The sequence below is a fragment of the Oenanthe melanoleuca genome, chromosome 7, assembly GCF_029582105.1.
Source record: "Oenanthe melanoleuca isolate GR-GAL-2019-014 chromosome 7, OMel1.0, whole genome shotgun sequence".
Taxonomy (NCBI): Eukaryota; Metazoa; Chordata; class Aves; order Passeriformes; family Muscicapidae; genus Oenanthe; species Oenanthe melanoleuca.
This window is the reverse complement of record NC_079341.1, coordinates 1,652,175-1,676,759: the sequence shown is the minus strand read 5'-3', so window position 1 is coordinate 1,676,759 and position 24,585 is coordinate 1,652,175.

The following is a 24,585-nucleotide window of genomic DNA, read 5'->3' as shown; positions in this document are numbered from 1 at the left end:
TCCCGTAAAACAGGGACAGGAAAATCAGGGATAAGAGGGAAAGATGTAAGGAAAAGGAAAGAAATAGACACAAAATTAATAAATTAAAATAATCACATGAAATTGATTGAAAACCAATTTTTCATAACTTGAAAAACAATTTTTCAAACAAATCAAACAAATCAGAATCATGACAAATTGAAAAACAATTTTTTTCAAACCAATCAGAATTATGACAGATTGAAAAACAATTTTTCAAACAAATAGTTGAAAACTTTCAAACAATCATTAAAGCAAATTAATTAATAAAATAAAATAACTTTCAAATAATATTAAAGCAAATCAATATTGATTATAATATGTTTCTAAACATAATTAAAACTAATAATAATAATAATACCAATCATAAGAAGCAACAAACAATTCTAATCAATCTGCTGTTACAGGCTTAACTTTTACCGCTCGCTTATTTTGTCTGGTGTCAATAACTTTCGGGATATCTTTAGCAGATGGAGTAATGATCAGATTATGTGCTTCCATTGTTGATGCTAATTGTGTCAACCGTTTTACTATTCTCCAATTCAAGATGTACAGAATGGTTGACAAGACAAAACCGATCAAAACCAAAATTAAAAGCACAACAATGGGGTGACACACTTTGTTTAGGATGCCGGTAGCAGTAGGTGACCACCCAAAAAGAGTGTCCCACCACCGGGGTTCAGCATCCCTTGTTACCCTTTCTAAAACCCGATGTATCTCTCTCACATCATGATGAACAGTCACCAGGGTCTTCTGTCCATTTTTCTTGATCTTTTCTAAGATTTCAATTAAGTCCTGGTGAAGCAACAATTGTTTAATCAGAGTAATGTTCATTCCAATGGGAGCAGGTGCTAATTGGTGAATCAGTGTAAAATTGGATTGCAAAAGGTGATAAGACATAACTGGGACAGTATAGGAAAAGTCACAGCCCATAATTGTGGTAAAATTACAAACACAAAGATTTGAATGATTCTTTACATTCACTGCTACGTTTTCTACAAACACTAAGTTACAAGCAGTTCTTAAGCATGCACACCCATTGCTCATACACCCCAATAGCATTTCAGGAATCTCCTTTGGATAACTTTCAAAGTTACAGACATTCTGACCTATGTCTAAGCAAATATCTTAAGCTCTGATTGCATTACTTTTACAGATAAACGCTTGTTGTTTCCAGACAATGTAAGTTTTCAAAATAATAGTTTGTTACTTTTCACCCATTTGACAGGCCCATTCTCTATGCTTAAAAGGATAGAGAATAGCTCCGTTATGATTCAGCCTTAATGCAATGAGAGGGAATATTGAATGTAATGAAACATTACATAAGGCCCGTGCAAAGGCTGTGCCTGTGCTTATGCTAGGCTAGTAGTTTCACCAGGATTGGAATTCCTTTTCGAAATCATGAACATTATTCCAAATTATTCTCCGAATTTCAGTAGGAAAAGTGGTTTCCTCCACTTCTCATATAATTAAGGCAGCAACTGACTGCATCCACAATTGAACCTGGATACAGCAGAGAGATAAAGAAATGTTAGCCAATTTATTTATTAATACTTCTAAATCAATACTATTCAAAATTCCCAATCTTGTTCCCACAACACCGGTTATGTCTCTTGTTTGTTTTTTGAAAGGATCCTCCTGGTCTTGCATTGGCAATTTGACTTGTTTAAAAGACCATGCTGATTTAAACAATACTTGTTTTTGGCTACTTTACCAAGTTACTCAAGATCCAATTTTAAAGATTTTCAGGCTCAGTATAACCGGTGGTTGGGTAGTAGGTGTTATAACATTAACATCAAGTTCCCCTCAGTATTTTATATTGTTTTTACCACACATAATTTCATAGGAAAATTGTACAACAGTTCAATTTTGATTTTGAATCTTCACAAAATATAACACAGCTGTAAGGTCCTGTGCTGTAACTGTATACACGTTTGATGAGGGATTCAGCAATTAATCTTCATGTTCCGTGGTATTATTCTGTGAAAAGTAAACACAACAGAATCTGCCACAAAGAGGCAGGAGGTTAAAATGACGGAACTATTCAGCATGTAATGCAGATTGGAATTCTGTTAACTTCCCAATAATTTGCTGCTAAAAAGGGAGCCACTCTGTACCTCCTTTAAACACAGGATAAGAATCAGTGTAGTTGCAGACAAAGGAGGCACTCCGTGCTTCAAGCTGGAAAACATTCCAAATAACCATCAGCAACCCAACCCAAGAGCCACCCCGTCCCCCAGCAATAATTTGTTCAGCAGAAACAACATTAGTGAACAAAAAATTAGGGAACAAAGATTGTTTGGGGGAGAGAGCAGAGGCTATTTTAATTACCAAGACAGGTTTGTCATAGCTGCTACCCAAGCTCTCAGTTTCTGTTATTGCCAGACTTTTTACAGTTTCTTCTGTTACTGAGGATTTCTGCGCCACCCCGTCAGGGGGGGCAGTCTCAGTAGTGGCTATCTTCAAAAACTTCACTTCCTGAGAAGGTGTTTGCATTTTCTCTGAGGCAATTTGCAAGTCAGGGCATTCCAAATGGGAGATTATTTTTTGTTGGGTATCCCCCACTACTTCTATTTCATTTCTTCCCACAAGGGTATCATCAGTATATTGACAAAGAGCCCTATTGTCAGGTTTGGGTTTTTGGTTTGGCCATACAGGGGAGTTTTGCAAGTTCTGTATAACTGGTTTGAGCCCTTCTTTGGCACCAGAAGGAGGAGGGTATTGTTTTACATTTACAGGTAATTGCATAGGTGATTTATAGCCAGCAGTGAGTTTTATTTCATGTATAATTTGCAAGCAGGCAGCTTTTTGAATGTTTTCTAGGAGTTGGTCGGGAGTACCAACTAAAGCTACAAGGTCTCCCCTTTCCAAAGGGTTAAGCCCTGCTGCCCAATAAACTGCACACTGAGTTGGGGACCATAAGTTACGTTTGACTTCTGTTGTTAAGAAAGTCCCATGTCCCCAGTACCTACTAGCTGCTTCTTCTGATAATTTAGTAGCAGTGTACAGGATTTTTGTAGTGGTTATTTGTGGGTCAAAATTCTCATCATTGATAAAACTGTATTCTGTTTTAACCAAAGGTCTCAAGCTAGGGCAGCAATATTCCCCACTATTTTTCATCAGAGTCAGTTCTTTTTGAGGATATATTTGATTAATTTCCTTTTCCTCTGTTTCTTTTGGTAAATCAGTGTGTTTTAAAGTGTTGGTGTGTTCTTGTCTTAGGGCAGCTCTTAAAGAATGATTCTCATCTCCTAAAGAATGAATCTCATCTCTCAAAGCGTGATTGTCATTCCTTTCTTCATCTAATTGTTTTTGCAAAATTTCCACTAAATTTTGTAGGGAGTCAATAATTGTTCTTTCTTCACTTCTTCGCGTAAAGCGAGTTTCTATAGCTGCTGTAAGACAGGCCCCCAAAACTGAGCAGAGAATGGTCTTATTTCTGCCCAGTTTGAATTTTGTTTCATGTTGCAAAGAATGTATCTTATCAATCACATTTTCTAAATTAAACCAGTTACTGTATGCCCAATCTTCATCCCCTTGGGAGGCTCTGGCTTTGTACTTAGCTAGCAAAGCATAAAAAGCATTTTTATCTTCTTCAGACATTTTTACGAAGGGACTAAAACCACTCTCAGGGAGGCACACTTAAAGTTACACAAAAAGCACAGCTAAAACTGTGTTTCCCTTCTCGTCCCTGGAGCGGGTGAAGAGACCACACTACTTGGGAGGTACTACCTTAGTTACAGAACAGCTTGTCTCTTCGCAATCCCAAGTAGTCAACAACAAAACAACAAACACCCAGCCTTTAGCTGAGGACAATCCCCTTTCTTCCCTGTCTGGGATAGGGGTCCAAAACAAGAAAACACCCAGCCTTTAGCTGAGGACAATCCCCTTTCTTCCCTGTCTAGGATAGGGGTCCAAAACAAGAAAACACCCAGCCTTTAGCTGAGAACAATCCCCTTTCTTCCCTGCCTGGGTTAGGGGATCAAAAACTGCCTGGGAGGTTCTCTCCTCAACTATAACAAGCAGCTTAACAACACATATAAATCAAAAACATAAGTCCCATCTTTTGCACAGTTGAGATCCTTTACAAAAAATTCTCCGATAACTGAAATGGAGTTGATTATCTACCTGGGTCTGTGTGCAGATTGCGGGAAGAACCCAATACCACCTCCCTTGCTTTCCAACACTGTTCAGTCCTTACGGTACTGACAGGCTGGGTGCGGCTGAAATGGCACAGGTCTTCCCCTGGTACAAAGTGCACAGAGAACCCCCAACTCCTCCAGTATCAGGGAATCCTGCCGACTACGCCAATTAAATGTCAGGGTCCACACCACATGTGGAATCCTGATAGGTTCTTTTAGGGATCTCAAAGCGCAAGAGACACAACAAGGGGACAAAAACAGTTACTTTTGCAAAAGATGCACTTTTATTTAGTGCCAACAAAATGCGATAGAGGGACGGAGAGAGAGAGAGAGAGAGACAGAGAGAGAGAAAAGGGGTTGGGATTATAGCTACCAGACGGGCAGACGATCCTCGTGGAACCAGCCAATAGATGTCCGTTGCCGTCCGGGGAGATCTCGGGGGTCTTCAGTTTGAAGGTGTGTTTTATAGTCCTTTCCAAGGCGTCGGGCGACTGGCCAAAAGGGAGGAAGATTTATGGACTATTGTATGTGGAGATCGTTGCTCAAAGAAGCAGGTGGAAACAGGACGGTCAGTCCTGCAGCAGCCTGCGTAGGAACAGCACACCATGAGCAGTCCATTGTTCTCACACCTGTGGGAGCAGACCGGCCCTGGTTGGGATGGGCACTGCCTGAGAACAGTCACTTGGCATTCTTCTCTTCCCTGGCCAGCGCCTTTAAACTGCAGTTCTTTAGGCCTCAGGCGAGGGTCGTTGGGCAGAACAAACGAGAGGCTCAAAGATGGACTCTTACACGCAGCCGCAGCGGGAAGGGCGCGGGGCCTTGCACAGAAGCTGGCTCGGCCTCCTTGGGACACGTCCCGGCTGGTGGCCGTCCTAAACCCGCGGCTGTGACACAGACAAGGAACGTGTGGGCCAGGGCACGAATGCTGCTCTGACCCCTGGGCCCTGCGAGCACTGAAATCAGCAGGTGTGGCAGAGTCCCTGCCCAAGCAGACCTGCCACCCCCCGAGCCCTGGCAGCGCTGGTGCCCGGCTCCTGCCCCAGAGACCTGTGCCCCGGGGGCTTCTGTGCCAGAGGGAGCCAAAGCCACGTGCACTGGGGGCTGTGCTCCTTCCTACAGGGGCTGGATGCAGGAGCACCTGGAGCAACTGCTGGCAACACTTGGTGTCTGTCAGAAAGCAGAAGCTCTTAGTCCTGAAGTAATTTATTTTATGGGAGGGATTGGCAGGAACACCAGAAGACAATTCACAGCCGAGTTCCCCAGTAAAACTAGATTGTACAGAGGCACTATCATGTTTCCTTGTGTTCTAATAAAAACATCTGCCCTATCTCTCATGTTTAGTGCTCCATTTGCTGCGTCTCTGGTGCTGGTAGCTCTTATCCAAGGACAATTGTGTGCCTGCTGAGCATGACAGTGGAGAGCCACAAACGGGGAACTTCAAGCAATGCAATAGATAAAGCTTCCAATAATCTCTTCTCCGTTTCCAAAGACAAACATCTGCAAACACATTTTGGAAAAGCCAAATGAATTCCATTGTTCCTGGGATACAAATTATGACTAATGATACCAAGCAAGGATTACACACAAGGCCTTTGGAAACACTTCCTAGATGAATTAAAGTCTCTCCCATGCAGAGCTGTAATAGCTGAACTTCTGCTCTGTTGCACAGTTCCAGGTAGAGTGGGAAGAAGTCCACAGTATTCCTGTACAGTCTGAAATAGGGATGCAGGCTTGCACCAAATTCTTTCCTGGGCGGGATGATGCTGAAATCCACTGCATTCTGATGTCCAAAAACTAGGCAAGAAACCAGTAGTACTCTGTAGTATAAGGCCTATGGGGCAGGTATTTGTTTATTTGATACCTGGAGTGAGGGGCATTGCTCCACAACAAAATCACTTGTCCATTCTTTGCACAGTACTAACTTGTATACGTTTTTTAATTAATGCGCAAATTATTTTTTGCAATTTTTCATATTGCAACATATTTTCTAATGACATGACTGTGTGAGCCCTTGTAACACATGCATGGTTTCTGCACGAGGTGGTTGTCAGCCTCCTGCTGCTCGTTTTGGATGAAGGCTCATAAGTCTTCCTCGGGCTTGAACTTTCCACCCCTGCTTCCTGGGCGTGCTCTATAGGATTGTCTGCTCAACTAGCCAGCGGTTACCTTTTGCCCTGACTGATCTATATATGTGCAACAACTGCTATAAATTAGAATACAAACTCCTCCCATTTGGCTGATCCCATATCTAACACCATGTGGTTTTGAAAGACTACTTCTTTTATTGAGTTTATTTCAGTTTGTAGTTTCTTAAAGCATCCGCTGTTGAATTAGAATCAATTCTGTTTTGGCTGAGAGGCTTGAAGTGGCCTGTTGCACTTGTGCAATTCCTACACTTGGGAGCAATGCCCTAACAATCTGTGAAGCCTGGTGCTGTAGCACACTGGTGGGTTATTGGGTGTTGCCTTAGTGAGTCTGTTTTTCCGTAGGCATTGGAGACTACCTGTCAATTCATTAGTTTGGTTTGTAACCTGTAACTGAGGGAGAAGGTATCCCATGGTACATTGGCCAGTCCAGTTACCTGGTTTGTCTTCATGCTATTCCGTTCCCACAAGGCCATGGAAAATTGGGAGGGGAACTGGAGGATTCCAAATTCCCATTGCCGAGAATGCTGTAATTCCATGGTTTTGGTGAGAATTTGGAGAGGAGCTGGAGAAATCTCAATTCCTGACACCCGGAATGCTGTTATTCCTTGGGAATTTTGTAGGATCTTGGGACGCCTTATGCCGTATTCTAAATTCCTTACACCTGGAATGCCATTATTCCATGAGAGTATATGATGGGAACTGGAGGATTCAAGATTCCCAACACCCAGAATATCATTATTCCATGGGATTTTCAGACGGGAACTGGAGGATTAGAAATTCCTGGCACCTCAAATGTGGTTATTCCATGAGAATTTGGTGGGAATTTGGGAGTTCATATGGGGATTCTAAATTCCCGACACCCAGAATGCCATTATTCCATGGGAGTATGGGACAGGAATTGCTGGATTCCACGGGAATTAGGGAGGGAAACTGGAGGATTCTAAGTTCCCTACCCCCTGATTGTCGTAATTCCAAGGTTTTGGTGGGAACTTAAGAGGGCATATGGAAGATTTGAAAATCCCAATTAATGGAATGCTGGTATTCTATGGGAATTTGGGAGGCGACCTGGAGGATTCCAAATTCCAAATGCTTGGAATGCCCTTATTGCATGGTTTTGGTGGGAATTTGGGCGAGGAACTGGAGTATTCGAAATTACCAGAAGTTGAAATGTGGCTATTCCATGGGAAGCGGCAGGGGAACTGGAGGATTCCAAATTCACATTGATGGGCATGTGGTTAATTCCATGGTTTCAGTGGAAATTTGGGAGGAGACCTGGAGGATTCTAAATTCCCAACCCTTGGAATGCTGTAATTCCATAGACTTAGTGGGAAAATCTGGGAAGAACGCAGGAAATTTGGGAGGGATGCAGGACGGTTCTAAATTCACAATGCCCGGAATGCAGTTATTCCATGGGAATTTATGAGGGGAATTGGAGGTCTCAAAATACCCAAAACTGGGAATGCTGTAATTCCATAAGGATTTTGGGTGGGGATTATTCTAAATTCCTGAAAACTGGAATGCTGTTATTCCATGGAATTATGATAGGAATTTGGGGCAGGTGAATGGGGGATTCTAAACTCCTGACATCCGGAATGACATTATTCCATGGGAAAATGGCAGGGCATCTGGAGGACTCCAAATTCCTGACGCTCAGAATTCTGTTATTCCCTTGAAATTTGGGAGAGGAGCTGAAGAATTCTAAATCCCCCATACCTGGGAGGCTGTTATTCCATGGGAATTTGGGAGGGCATATGGATGATACGAAATTTTGGACGTCTGAAATGCTGTTATTACATGGGAATTTGGGAGGAAGAATGGAGGATTCCAAATTCCTAATGCCCGGAATGCTGTAATTCCATGGTTTTGTTTGGAATTTGGGAGGGGAGTTGGAGGATTCTCAATTCCTGACACCTGGAATGTTGCTATTCCTTGGGAATTGGGTGGAAGTTTGGGAAGCCTTATGGGGGATTCTAAATTCCTGACTCCCAGAATGCCATTATTCCATGGAAGTATGGGAGCGGAACTGCAGGATTCTCAATTCCTAACAGTTCTCAACTGGAAAATTCAAGATTCCCAACTCTCACAACATCATTATTCCATGGGAATTTGGGAGGGGAACAGGAGGATTCCTAACACCTGCAATACTGTTATTCCATGGGAATTTGGTGTGAATTTGGGAGGGTGTATGATGGATTCTAAATTCCTGACAGCCAGAATGTCAGTATTCCATGAAAAATTGAGATGGGAAATGGAGGATTGCCAATACCAGACACCTGGAATGCTCTTATTCCATGAGGATTTGGGTGCAGAGCTGAAAGATTCCAAGTATATGACGCCCATAATTCTGTTACTTCCTGGGAATTTGGAAGGGAAAGTGGAGAATTATAAATTACCAGTACCTGGTATGCTGTAATTCCATGGCAATTTCAGAGGGCATATGGACGGTTCAAAATGCCTAACATCTGGAATCCCATTATTCCATATTGCGAGAGGAGCTGGAGGATTTTAAATTCTGGATACCTGAATGCCTTTATTCCATAGGAATTTGGGTGCGGACCTGGAGGATTCCTAATTCCTGACACCTGGAATGCTGTAATTTCTTAGTATGGGTGAGAATCTGGGAGGGAAGCAGTAGGAGTCAAAATTCTAACTGTCCGGAATGCCGTTCTTCCATGGGAATTTGTGAGGAGAACTGGAGGGTTCAAAATTCCCAAAACTGGGAATGCTGTAATTCCATGGGAATTTGGGAGTGGAACTGGAGGATTCTCAATTCCTGACACCTAAAATGTAGGTATTCTTTGGGATAATGGTGGGAATTGGGGAGGGTGTATGAAGGATTCCAAAGTCCTGACACCTGAAGTGCCATTATTCCATGGGAAATTGGGAGGGGAACTGAAAGCTTCTCAATTTGTGACATGCAGTATTCCATTGAGATGCCATAATTACATGAAAATTTGGGAGGGGAACAGGAGGATTCCAAAATCCCAATGCCCAGAATGCTGTAATTCCATGGTCTTGGTGGGAATTTGGGAGCGGGGCTGGAGGATTCTCAATTCCTGACACCTGGAATGTTGCTATTCCTTGGGAATTGGGTGGAAGTCTGGGAAGCCTTATGGGAGATTCTAAATTCCTGACTCCCAGAATGTCATTATTCCCTGGGAGTATGGGAGGGGAACTGCAGGATTCTCTGTTCATGACAGCTGGAATGTAGATATTCCATGGGAATATGACTGGAATTAGAGGAGGCTATGGGGGATTCTAAATTCCTGACACCTGGAGTGCCATTATTCCATGGGAAATTGGGAGGACATCTGGAGAATTCTAAATTCCTAATGTTAATTGGTAATGCTGCAATTCCATGGGAATCTGGGGGGGAACTGGAGGTGTCCAAACTATCAATGCCAGGACTGCCTCTATTCCATGAGAATTTGGGAGGGCATATAGATAGTTTGAAATTCATGATGCCTGGAATCCCACTTTCCCATGGGAATTTGGGAGGGGAACTGGAGGGCTCAAAATTCCCAATGCCCAGAGTGCTGTAGTTCCATGTTTTTGGTGGGAATCTGGGGCGAGCAGGTGGAGGATTCTCAATTCCTTACACCTGGAATGTCGTTATTGCTTGGGAATTTTGTTGGATTTTGGCACAGCTTATGAGGGATTCTAAATTCCTGATACCCGGCGTGCCATTATTCCATGGGATATTGGGAGCGGAACTGGAGGATTCCAAATTCCCGATTCCCAGAATTATGTTATTCCCTGGGAATTTGGAAGTAGACCTGGAGAATTCTAAATTCCTATTGCCTGGGATGCTGCAATTCCATGGGAATTTGTGAGGGCAAGTGGAGGATTTCAAATTCCCCATGGCCGCACTACCGTTATTCCGTTGGAATTGGGAGGGCACATGGACGATTCGAAATTCTTGACACCCGGAATTGCTGTTTTCCATGGGAATTTGGGAGAGGAACTGAAGGATTCCAAATTCCCAATTCCTGGAATTCTGTAATTTTATTGTTCTGGAGGGAATTTGGTAGGGGTGGTGGAGGACTGCCAGTTCCCGCCACGTGGCATGCAGTTATTCCTTGGGAATTTTGTAGGATTTTCTGGAACCTTATGGGGGATTCTAAATTCCTGTCAACTGGATTGCCACTATTCCATGGGAGTATGGGAGGGGACCTGGAGGATTGAAGATTCCCTACACACAGAATACCATTACAACCATTGGAATTTTGGGGAGGAGATCTGGAACATTCTAAATTCCTGACACATGGAATTCTGTAATCCCATGCTAATTGGATTGTGGAGCTAGAGGGTTCCAAATTCTCTATACACGGATTGCCCTTATTCCAAGGGCAACTGGAGGATTCTCAATTCCTGACACCCGGAAAGCTGTTTTTCCATGGGGATTTGGGTGCAGCACTGTAGGATTCTAAATTCCCAATGCCCAGAATGCTGCAATTCCATGGTCTTTGTGGGAAATTGGGAGCAGGGCTGGATGATTCTCAATTCCTGAAACTTAGAATATTGCTATTCCTTAAGAATTGGGCGGAAGTTTGGGAAGCCTTATGGGGGATTCTAAATTTCCGACACCTGGAATGCCATTATACTGTTGGAGTATGGGAAAGGAACTGGATGATTTTCAATTCCTGACACCTGGAATGTAGTTATTCCAGGGGAATATGATTGGAATTAGAGAAGACTATGGAGGATTCTCAATTCCCGACACCTGGAATCCCATTATTTGAGGGGAATTTGGGAAGGCATATGGACAATTTGAAATTCATGATGCCTGGAATGCCACTTTTCCATGGGAATTTGGGAGGGGAACTGGAACGCTCCAAAATGCCCAGAATGCTGTAATTCCATGGTTTTGGTTGGAATTTGGGAGGAAACATAATTCCTGACATGTGGAATGCGGTTATTCCGTGATAATTTTGTAGGATTTTGGAACAGCTTATGGGGGATTTTAAATTCCTGACACCCAGCATGCCATTATTCCATGGGAGTACGGGAGGGGAACTGGAGGTGTCAAAAGTCTCAACACACAGGATACCATTATTCCATGGGAATTTGCGAGGGGAGCTGGAGGATTAGAAATTCCTGACACCTGGAATGCTGTTATTCTATAGGAATTTGGTGGGAATTTTGCAGGGCGCACAGAGAATGCTAGATTTCTAGTATGGGAGGGGAAGTGGAGAGTTCAAAATCCCCAACACACAGAACACCAATATTCCATGGGAATTTGGGAGTGGAACTGGAGGGTTCAAAATTCTGAAACATTGAGTGCTTTTATTTCATGGGAATTTGGTGGGAATTTGTAGGGCGTACAGAGAATGCTAAATTCCTGACACCCAGCATGCCATTACTCCATGGGAAATTGGGAGGGCTACTGAAATCCTCTCTATTCCTGACATCTGGAATGATGTTACTCCATGGGAATTTGGTTGTGGAGCTGGAAGATTCCAAATTCCTGATACCCACAATGCCATTATTCCAGTTGTAATTTGGGTGGGGAACTGGAGGATTCCAAATCCCTGATGCCCAGAATTCTGTTATTCCCTGGGAATTTGGAATGGGAACTGGCAAATTCTAAATTCCCAATGTCGTGGAAGCCATAATTCCATGGGAATTTTGGAGGTGAACTAGATGATTCTACTTTCCCCATACCTGAGACGCTTTTATTCCATGGGCATTTGGAAGGGCATACGGATGATATGAAATTTCTGATGCCTGATGCTATTATTCCAAGGGAATATGAGTTGGGAACTGGAGGATTCTAAATTCCAAATGCCCAGAATGCTGTAATTACTGCTTTTGATGGGAATTTGGGAAGGGAGCTGGAGGGTCCTCAATTCCTGACACCTGGAATGTTGCTATTCTTTGGGAACTGGATGGGATTTTTGGACACTTTATGGGGGATTCTCAATTCCCGACAAGGCAGGATGCTGTTCTTCCATGGGGGTTTTGGCGCAGCACGGGATGATTCCAAATTCCTAACACCTAGAACTCACTTATTCCCTGTAATTCGGAATTGGAACTGGAGAGATTTTAAATTCTCCATACCCGGAATGCCTTTATTCTCTGGGTATTTGGAAGGGGAACTTCAGGATTCCAAATTCCTGACTCCAGGAATCCTGTAATTCCATAGTTTCGGTGGGAATCTGAGAGGGAAACAGAAGGATTGAAAACTCTCGCTGCCAGCATTGCCGTTTTTCCATGGGAACTTGTGACGGGAACTGGCTGGTTAAAAATTCCCAAAAGTGGGAATGCCATAATTCCATGGGAATTTGGGAGCAGAAGTGGAGGATTCTCAGCTCCTGACACCTGGAATGTTGCATGAATTCTTGGGAATTAGGTAGAAATTTGGGAAGCCTTACGGGGCATCCTAAATACCTGACACCCGGAATGCCATTATTCCATGGGATTATTAGAGTGGAATTGGAAGATTTTCAATTCCTGACACCTGGAATGTAGTTATTCCATGGGAATATGATTGGAACTAGTGAAGGCTAAGCTGGATTCTCAATTCCCAACACTCGGAGTGCCATTATTTCATGGGAAATTTGGAGGGCATCTGGAGAATTCTAAATTCCTAATGCCCGGGATGCTGCAATTCCATGGGATCTGGGAGGGGAACGGGAGATGTCCAAACTGCCAGTTCCTGGACTGCCATTATTCCATGGGAATTTGGAATAGCACATGGACGATTGGAAATGCATGATGCCTGGAAATCCCTCTCTTCCATGGGAGGGGAACTGGAGGGTTCAAAATTCCCAATGCCCAGAATGCTGTAATTCCATGGTTTTCGTGGGAATTTTTGGAGGAAGGTATAGGAATCTCAATTCCTTACACCTGGAATGCCGTTATTCCTTGGGAATTTTATAGGATTTTGGAACAGCTTATGGGGGATTCTAAATTTCTGACACCTGGAATGCCATTATTCCCTGGTAGTATGGGAGGGGAAGTGGAGAGTTCAAAATCCCCAACACACAGAACACCAATATTCCATGGGAATTTGGGAGTGGAACTGGAGGGTTCAAAATTCTGAAACATTGAGTGCTTTTATTTCATGGGAATTTGGTAGGGCGTACAGAGAATGCTAAATTCCTGACACCCAGCATGCCATTATTCCATGGGAAATTGGGAGGGCTACTGAAATCCTCTCTATTCCTGACATCTGGAATGATGTTACTCCATGGGAATTTGGTTGTGGAGCTGAAAGATTCCAAATTCCTGATACCCACAATGCCATTATTCCAGTTACAATGTGGGTGGGGAACTGGAGAATCCATATCCCTGATGTCACATCCTGAGGTGTCTCCTTAGACCTGAGATCACCTCTGGTGGACATGCAGGTGGTTTGGAACCCAGCTCTTTCCAATGCCCGCCGATGAGAGACTGCAGGAGGCTGTTCTTAGAGGTTTTCATGGTTGTTTATTGTTGCTTATCTTAGGAATGCTTTGTCCAGCGAACAGCAGTCTGTCCGCCAGACGTCCATGGCAGAATCTGCCTGGCAGAGGCAGGACTTATCTTTTATAGTCTAAACTACGTACTAGGTATTTACAAATGACCCCCAATACAATACAATCTTGTTACATGGTCCAGATCTGTTCTTGTCCAATCTAAAAGTGCCAGCGTGTCACCCAGCATGGATGACACGGAGGAGAAGGAGGAAGAGGTATTCACACCCCCAATTCTCCATCTTGGCCACGTGTCCCTTATCACAAACATTCTAGAAATCTGCTAATTCTACATTCTAACAGTCTAATTTACACTCTATTTACTCTTGTGGCTTGCATTTCTTCTCTCAATGTTGGCAAACTGCTCCAAGGGAGCCAAATCCAGCCCCCGAGACACCTGGGTCCCATTCCAGGGTCTTTGGGGACCCCGCCAGGGGGGTCTTAAACCTTCCAAGGAAGCCAGAGGAATACTCTGGACCCCCACATCTCCCCCCTCTGTTTGCACCAAAAACATCTCTTTTACAGCTTTCTCCATGGCATGACAAATGCACTGAATGATGCATGGCAAAATGACGAGAAGAACTACAAGCCCCACTAATATATAAAATTCTACTTTCAAAATTCCTTTTTACAAAGGTAAAAGATCAAAAATGTCAAACAGACCATCCATCCTTGATCTAGTAACTTTCTCAAGCTTTGCCACACCTTTCTGCAACTGTCTTATGTTCTTCTGAGTTGATTTTGAATGATCAGACAAGTTCATGCAGGCAGGGATAGCAGCCCAAATTTTGTCCCTACAAACAAAAAACGTTCCCAGCAGTAACTGTGCTAAAACTTGGAAGGATGGTTTGTTTGAGACTATAATACAATTATTATATACATCCTGTTTCAGAGTAACATTCATTGTTTGGTTTTTTGTCAGTCCTGAAACATTAAATACAATGCAGAAGTCCATTCTTGTTGAAGCAAAACATTTCTAATTCTTCTGGTTTGAAAAAGGCCACAGGGAGAAATTGAACCCACACATGCCATCCGTCCACAGGAGCTGTCACAACTCGCATTGCCCATGAAGGGATGCCCTCTGGAATGGGCCATTCTCTCACTGGCAATCCCACCAGACATATTGAAAATGGCCTTCCTGGCCTGGAATGTCCCAAACAAATTGTGTCCAACCCCGCTGTCTCTGCTAAATTTCTCCAAACCTTCTCCCTTGGCTGCATCACTGATAAATCTGCTTTGTTATCTAACATAGTTGATAAAAAGATAAGATACAACAACATATAAACAAACATGTTTCACTGTCAGTCCTTAAATCTTTCATGTCTTGTCTGAAAATAAGTTCACATCCTTTGTCTTCAATTTTGTCTGCGAACTATTTTCCTCACTTCCACGATTGGCTTCTGCTTGCGTTTGGGCCCAATATGGTTTCATGTATTTTGTAGGAATCCACTTCAATCCTTTATCTGTGAAAACACAAGCACAATCTTTTCCCCACATGATTAGTTTGAAAGGCCCTTCAGTTTTTACCTGTTTCTAAATTTCTGATCAAAACCAAAGGATTTTCTTTTAGCTTTGCTCTTGTATCATTTGTAAAATATCTTATAATTGGTGGAGTTCACTCTAAAAAAGAACTATTTAAGAAGTTTAATACATAATAAAACTTTTGTTCAATCACATGAGGCATAGCTTCTGTCTCCCCCCCCTTTTTTTTTTCTCTAAAATTGTTCATAAAATGATGTCAACTAGAATATAAATGTTTTTTCAGTTTTCCAAAAAATGAGTATTTTGTCACGTCCGTCTGCTACAGTTGAAGACCTTGCAGTCCCCTAGGGTTGACTGCTCCCATAAAAACTGGCGACTATATCATTTGACAATCCCGATGGGACTAAGTAATTTCTTTTGCTTGGCTTTTTTGAAATGTGAAAAAATTCAATCAATGCTTGTGTATTTTGATGAAAAATGCATGGCTTAATTTTACCTGCTTAAAAATATCTGGCAAGGTTTGCAAAAGACATGGTCAATCCATCTGTCCATGCATTCCCTCTACCAAAATTCTGGGAATGATGAGCTTTAATATGTGTAATAGAATATTTATGTGTCCTGTTTTTCTGCAATGTTTTCATATATGATAAATATGAATATAGAATGTCATTGCTTGTTTTCTTTAAAAGTGACCCTTCCAATCTTTTAACTATGTTTTTCACATGCACCGAATCTTTAATTAAATCAAGGGGTTACTAGAACAATTCAAAAACTCTGACCATTGCTGCCAATTTCACAATTTGTGGTGAATTTTGCACTGTTTCCACATCCAATTCCTATTTTCCTATAATTTAATTCTGATATATAATTACTGATTTGTGAGTTTTCCCTGAACCATCAGTGAACACTATGATCTCGTCCAATGGTCCTCACTCATTTTTGATTTTTCTCTGAACTTTAATTTTGCTTTCAACAACCTGTGACTCAGATAGTGAATTGTATAAATACCTGTATAATATAACAATACAATTGCCAAATCCAGTGATTTTGGTGTGCCAAATCAAAACACTGCTTTTTCATGGGTAAATGCATTATAAAAAATCTCTGCCTGTCATTGTCATCAGCCTTGTTTTTCCCTTTATTATGATCTATTATTTTTAAATCTGTAAAAATTGTCTTCGGGAATTGGTAAGATAGAAAAATCCACTCTATAATTAAAAGTTGGTCCCTTTAAGACTCATCCCATTAAAAAATTAAACCATATGACTGTGTTCCTTCTCTCAACACCACTAAACAAAAAGGCAATGAATCTAAATAACGATGTGCTTGTTTCTGCTATAAAATTTCTGCAACCTTTTCCAAAGCTCTTCGTACTTTTGGTGTGAGAGTTTTAGGAAATTTGATATCGCTGTTCCTTTCAGAAAATTAAATAAAATGAAAGGTCTTCTCTTGTGATTTCTAAAATCAGTTTCATCCAGTTTATCTTTCCAAAAAATTGTTGTAGGTCTTGCAAATTGTTGATTTTTGAGCTGATTTCTATTTTCTGAGGCTTTACAGTCTCATTCAGCTTTCTGAGATCATGAAGCAATCTCCATGAACCAGAGGTCTTCTTCAGAGTAACAAACATGAAAAATTCCAGTGTGCAATTTCACAAATCTTGAAGTGCTAATTTCCAATCCAGCCTTTTGCACTTTTGTGATAAGACAGTCATGAACTTTTTGCAGCTTCTGTTGCATGGATGCCACAATGAGCAAATCATCATCTTGACTAAATTCTTCAAATCACTCAATTTCTTCTTCTTCAAGGCCCACTGACCCATCTAAAGAGGTTTATTAGTTTTTCAAGTCAGTTGTCTGGAGAGAAGTTCATCATCTTTGTTTCTGATTCAATCTGTGAGCTTGCCCTTTCACTTCCAGGGCTGGCATCTGCCCGCATCTTGGCTGGACATTGCCTCACGTATCTCATTGGCATTCATCTTTGTCCTCTCTCTGTGGAGACACAAGCAGAACCCTTCCCCCAAATACTTATTTTGAAAGCTTTTCAATTTTTCTTTGTTTCTAGATTTTTGATCAAAACTGGAGAATTTTCCTTCAACTATTTTCTAACAAAAAACAAACACAAAGTTTAAATCTTCTGAAGTCAAAACACAATACAGCAATTATCAATACCTTAAACATCAAACATACATTTACAAGATTAGATAATCATCAATTTTTAAAAACTGTGTCATCACCTCTTAAAAAACTGTGTCTTCACCTCAGGGTCTGCAAACAGCTGACAAACCTCGATTCAATGAGGAATCAGATGGTCATCTCCGGAAAATGAACACCCAATTCACTTCAAGGTTAGCTTCAGCTGTCATACTGACAAGGTCATATTGCCAATCCAAACGACTGGAATATTATTTTGATGCAGAAAACTCCTGGGTTTACACATTTTTCTCTTTCAGTTAGAATCAAGGCTTGGCCAGAGCCTAAACTCTAATTGGAAGAGAACTCCCTGACATCTTCTTATTAAAGAAAAAAAAACTCACAATTCTTAACAACAAAACTACAATACAAAATATTTCAAGGTGAAGAAGAAATCAAATTCCTTTAGCAACTCATTTTCTCTAAAATTCTTCTTTAGGGTAAAATGCTTTGAACATGGCAAGCTGCTGCAATGCTTCTGTGATAGCAACTCAGAAAAACCATAACACTAGAAATTCATTCTGAGAATGGAGCTCAAGTAATTTTCTGAAATTCTGCAAAATATTCAAAACTTACACAGGGCCAGGTCACAAAAGACCTGCCAAAATAAAAGAGAGAATTAATAAAAGAAAGACAAAAAACCATTAAGTTCACAACTTAACTAATTACACATTTGATTCAAGAATACACCTGGAGACTTTCCAAAACTTACTTAAAATGCTGAAAGAGTTCAAATTAAACAATGAAACAGAAAATAAAATCATTCTGTGATGCAGAATTCATACAATCTTATTACAGTGTTTTTAAAATTAAATATAGAAATTATATTTAAATCTTAAAAATTGAACTGATAGATAAATACTGCTTTTCCAATATATGTGAAAAGAATTTTGATTTAAATTAAGTTTTACAATTCAAATGATGATCCTAGAAGTGGTCTTGATTTGTGTTCACACAACATTTCATTGATAATTTTAAAAATGTAGACTAGAAATCCATTGCAATTTGATTTGAAGGGAAAACTAAAATATTCATAAATCTGCAAAACATAAATCTGCAAGCTTCTTATAAGAATTCGAAATCTATTGATTTATATTGACAGTATTGCAAATACTTAGAAACTGGTTTCTTTGAAACAATTAACTATAGGAAAATTAAAACTCAATGTTGACATTTAAATAAACGTACACTCATATCTGAGAAATAACAAATCACTAAATATAGATGATGTGTATTCAAATAAAATACAAAATACCTTATTATACCTTCAATTATTAAAATACCTAATACTATTAAAATACCTTCATCACTCTTAAAATTATCAGCATCTTTTTAACAATGCAAAAACAAACACCTTAGTTTAACATACAAGAACTGAAAATAAAATTGAGTCTCTTATCAATTTCCCTCGTTCTGCTTGTTCTCCACAATATAGATAAAAACAGGTCTTGGTGTCTCTCCATCCCCCATTCCTCTTCCCCTCAGCAGCACTTGACCCGTGCAGGGCAGGGGAGAGCAGCGGGGGTACTGTCAGAGCCTTTTTTTTTTGGGAGCGGGGCAGCGGTGCTCCCCCTCCTCTCTGTGAGCCCCGGGCTGGGGACCTCCCGCTGCTGTGTCTGGGTTTTCTTTGAATCAGCTCTGTTCGGGCAGCTGCCTGCAATTGCTTAAAAGTTGTTAAATTTTTCTCTTTTGACTTTACAAAGCATGAATTTTTCCCCTTTTTGAATCTGTCTTTCCCTGAAACAGTTTTCCCTGCATCGCTGACATTTCTGGGTTTTGTGTTTGCCGCGCGCTTCCTGCTCGGGGCCGGGGCCAGGGCCGCTGCTGCTGCACCCCGTCCTCCGTCCGGCACGGGCCGGCTCCGCCCTGTGGTGACTCATTTCTGGCCCTGCCACGCTGGAATTACTGCTCTGTGAACTAAATCTTGGCCTTTGTGCCCGCATGCTGTGATGCCTGTGTCCCTGTTCTGTTTCTGTCACTTTCGTGTTCGGGGATGTTGGCATCTCCAGGCGCCACGCCTGCGTGTTCCCCACGCCCAGGTCGAACCACGCATGCGCCGCTGGCTGCTCCCGGGTCGGGCTGTCCTGCTCTCCCTCCCGGGTGTGACTCGTCCCCCCCGGACGTGGCTGGCCCCGCCGCCGCTCCTGTGCCGGCAGCCGAGACCCAGCCCGTCCCCAGCATGGGCGGCGCCACCCCCGCGAATCTCGCCGCGCCGATCCCGCCCGGAGCCACCTCCCCCCGGCCGCGAGAAATTCCCCCGCCCGCCGCGTCAGGGATCGATCCCGCCGCCCCTGGGGGTCGCTCCGCCTGGGTTCCCCATGAGGCGCCACTGACCAACGGGGTTTTTCCGCGGACAATGAATCGCGCTGCGGTTTCTATACTCATATCTCCACCCCCCGCCACTGCTGCACGCGTTCCTGTCCCCCCCCGCCCCGCTTTCCGAGATCTGTGGCGTCCCTCTCCGCGAAAGTGGTGTCAAAGCCCGTAAAGTGTCCCTGATCTGAAATCCCGATGGCGTTGCAGTTACTCTGTGTATTCCCGCAGCACCACGAATTGTCTGTTCTAGCATTGTAGAAGTATAAGGTATCGTGTGTCCCATTTCATCTCCCTCCCTTGATCCCCCCACCGCTCCCTGGGTAGAATGCAATTGCCTCCCTGCTGGTGGTGAGGTCATTTTTGAGGGATTGAAAAAACAAAAGTCTAAATCGTCAAAATTCTTTGGAAAAACCTCCATTCTGATTTTTCCCGATTTAGGGGTAGGTTCAGGTAATTCTAGGAATTTGGGTGAATCTGAGGAATCTAGGATGTCCGAAGACGAACTGGTCTGCTGCTGGCAGACAGTTTGTGTAGACACCAGCTGCTGGCTGGATGTCCTCTTTTCAAGTCCTGAGAGACCCTCTATGGCCTTCAGAGGACTAGAAACCTTTATTTTTTCAGCAGACAATGCCTCTAACATAACTTGTGCTACCGTTAAAAAATCCTTTGCTGAACCCACTGCTGCTGGCACGGCAGCCATAAACTTCCCTCCCCCAGCTCATAGCTAGGTGAGAATCCTTCCCCAGTCTCTGAGGGACTTTAATTGCTTTCTGCCAAGGAGAGACTGGATAAAGCTACACTTTCGGGAGTCCTTCACTCCCTTATCTTTCAGAGTTACAGACTTATATCAATTACAATTAACTTTTTGCCAGAATCCTGCTGTAAATAGTACATTTGTTTCTGCCTGTGGGTAATGAAGCTTCACCCACACAAAAAAATCTCAGAATTCCTTCACTGTGACAGAGACAGGATGAACAAAAGCTAAAACTTTCAAAATGGATGGTAAAGTGAGCTGTTCCTGGCTGAGAGTTCTGCCTATATTGTTCCTATGATGTATCTGAATCTGAACCGTCTTACCCAAAAGCAATTTGTCCAAAATCGATTCGGAGGTTCCTGAAACTGACCAGCAGTGCACAGGAGCGAGGCTTCCCGGGACACCTCCTCTCCGACGCGCGTCTGGACCTCGGCTTTTCTTGGCAGAGGGCCAAAAATCTCCTCCGCAGTCCTTTTCAACGGCGTGCCTCTTCTGAAGCTCGGTCTTCTGGAGGTCTGTACCTGCCTTTGCAGGCTACAAGGACCAGCCAGGTAGTCAAATGTCTCTGCCTGAGGGGGTCTCCTCCAGCTGTGTGCATCTTCTCGAGCTGGGTTTTCAGGGTCCAGGGGTCCGCACCCACCTTTGTAGGCTGCAGCCCATCCAGAGGACGCCAAATGTCACATCCTGAGGTGTCTCCTTAGACCTGAGATCACCTCTGGTGGACATGCAGGTGGTTTGGAACCCAGCTCTTTCCAATGCCCGCCGATGAGAGACTGCAGGAGGCTGTTCTTAGAGGTTTTCATGGTTGTTTATTGTTGCTTATCTTAGGAATGCTTTGTCCAGCGAACAGCAGTCTGTCCGCCAGACGTCCATGGCAGAATCTGCCTGGCAGAGGCAGGACTTATCTTTTATAGTCTAAACTACGTACTAGGTATTTACAAATGACCCCCAATACAATACAATCTTGTTACATGGTCCAGATCTGTTCTTGTCCAATCTAAAAGTGCCAGCGTGTCACCCAGCATGGATGACACGGAGGAGAAGAAGGAAGAGGTATTCACACCCCCAATTCTCCATCTTGGCCACGTGTCCCTTATCACAAACATTCTAGAAATCTGCTAATTCTACATTCTAACAGTCTAATTTACACTCTATTTACTCTTGTGGCTTGCATTTCTTCTCTCAATGTTGGCAAACTGCTCCAAGGGAGCCAAATCCAGCCCCCGAGACACCTGGGTCCCATTCCAGGGTCTTTGGGGACCCCGCCAGGGGGGTCTTAAACCTTCCAAGGAAGCCAGAGGAATACTCTGGACCCCCACACCTGATGCCCAGAATTCTGTTATTCCCTGGGAATTTGGAATGGGAACTGGCAAATTCTAAATTCCCAATGTCGTGGAAGCCATAATTCCATGGGAATCTGGGAGGGAAACGAGATCATTCTACTTTCCCTATGCCTAAGATGCTTTTATTCCATGGGCATTTGGAAGGGCATATGGACGATATGAAATTTCTGACACCTGGAATGCCATTATTCCAAGAGAATTTGGGAGAAGAGCTGGAGGGTTCTCAATTCATTACACATGTAATGCTGCTTTTCTTGGGATTGTGTGGGATTTTGGGATGCTTTATGGGGGATTCTCAATTCCTGACACCCGGAATGCTGTTATTCCCATGGAGATTTGGGCACAGAGCTAGAAGATTACGAATTCCTGACACCCAGATTTCTGCTTCTCCTTGGGAATTTGGGAGTGGAACTGGAGGATTCTCAATTCCTGCTTCCTGGAATGCTGTTATTCTTCGGGGTTCCTGTGGGAATTTTGAGTTTGAAATTCTCAAGGCTCGGAATGCGGGTATTCCGTGGTAATCTGAGGGGGAATTTGGAGGATTCTAAATTCCTGGCAAACAGAATGTCGTTATTCCTTGGGAATTTTGGAAGGGAACTAGAGGATTCCAAATTCCCCAAGCCTGGATAGTTGTTATTCCCTTGGAATTTGGGAGGGCATATGAAGAATTCAAAATCTCAACACCAGGAATGCTGTAATTCCATGGGAATTTGGGGTTGGAACTGAAGAATTCTAAATTCCCAATGCTCAGAGTAGTATAATTCCAAGATTTTGATGGGAATGTGGGAGTGAAACGGAGGATTCTCAATTCCTGACACCTGGAATGCTGTTATTCCTTGGGAATATAGTGGGAATTTGAGAGGGCATATGGTAGGATTCTAAATTCTCAACAGTTGGAATGTCATTATTCCATAGGAGTATGCCAGCTCTCCTGCCTCACCTCCCTGAGCTCTTTGGGACAGGCCTTTGGCCGCTGGGCCCTGCGGCAGCAGGGTGAGGTTGCAGTGCCAGGGCGGTGTTGGTGGAGCCGTTCATGGCTTCACAGCACAGCCTTGTCTTCCACACAGGCCAGACCTATACGCAGTCTGTCTCGAAGCATTTTGAAGCTGTTGGCTGGTACAGATGGAGAGGTGATCGGCATGTCCCTCTCTGTGTTCATAAATATGTTCCAGAACAAACACCTCATGATATCCAGCATGGCTGCCCCAAAGCTGGCTGAGCCACTCCTGTCGCTCCTGGAAAACGTAAGGCTCTGTGCCCCCAGCCACGAGCAATGGCTGCTGCCCACAAACTTTGTGCCTTCTAGATTTTTGGGCCTTCGTCAAGGTACTCTGGAGAAGTTGCTTCTGAGGTCTTTTCCTCCACCATTCCTCCAGGACAACAGCCATGTGCAGCTGCTTTCCATTCACCTCTTCTGCACGGTGATGGACTTGGTAGTGGACGAGGGAAAAAAGGCCCTGGAGAGAATTGTGAGCCAGAGCCTGCTCCCACTCTTCTTACACTGCCATGATGAGAACCAGCACGTGGCCAAGGTGAGGTTTTGTGAGATGCTGGTGGATCTCTGGGAGGCGGCTCAGCTGCCTCTGCTCTGGCACCTCCCGGGCTGCAGCCTCCTCCAGGCCTTGGCACAGGGACGCGGGTCCTGTGTCCTGAACTGCGGGGACATCTCCACATCTTGCTGCTCTCAGGCTTCTCGGGAATTGCTGGTTTGCGTGGCCGGGTTCTTGAGAAAGACACATCTCCAGAGGGTGCTGAATACAGGGCAGCTGTGGAAGTTCGCCCAGTGCCTGGTAAGGACGGCCTGGAAGCGCCAGGCTCAGGCTGGAGCAGCCCCTGAGCGCGGCGCTCACTGTGTGCGCCGGCAGCTGCGGCCCTGCCCAGCGCTGCACGCAGGGGCCGCACGGGCTCTTCTCCAGGCTCCTGCGGCCCCGAGCCGGCTGCCCACGGAGCCCCGGCCCAGCGGGGCTGCGGGCCGGGCCGGCACCGCGGCTCCCCGGGCACAGCCGGCCCTGTGCCCCTGCAGAGCCCGGCCCAGCGGCTGCTGGCCGCGCTCAGGGCTGTGCGGGCAGGGGAGGCCGGGGCCGGGCGCGGGCAGCGCCTGCCAAAGGGCCGGAGCCCGCCCCGACCCTTCCCTCCCGCCGCTCTCTGCAGCTGGCAGAGGACAGGAGCCGAGCGGCCGAGCACCTGCGCCAGGCCCTGCGGTACCTGCGGTGCCCACAGGAGCCCCTGCGAGAGGCGGCCGTCAGGTTCATGGGTGAGCCCGGGCTCCCTCCCTGTCCTGCAGCAGTAGGATCTGGGCCAGGGTCCGTAACCAGCTCTGTGTTCCCAGAGATCGAAGGACAGTACTTGCGGAGGCAGCAAGGTGAGACCCGGCTCATCTACAAGGGTGAGGGCAGTGTCGCTGACAGGAGGGGCTGCAATCCCTGTCGTGGCTGTGGAGGTCTCTGCTCCCTGTGCAGACGGGGGGCGGCGAGGGCAGAGCACAGAGAGATTTCAGGGGCATGTGGGGGATTCGTGGCCAGCAGCTTCGGGCTGCTCCTGGTGGTCCCTGCTCTGTCATGGCCATTGCCAGAGCAGGGTGCGATAGCCATGGCATGGGGGTCTTTTAATGTCCCCACTGATCCAGGCTGTGATCGTGGCTCTGTTCCTTCCTCTTCCAGCTCTTCAAGTTCAGACGCAAGATTCCAGTCCATGATGCTGTAACCTGGAAAATTAAGCCCAGTTTCCCCACAGAGCT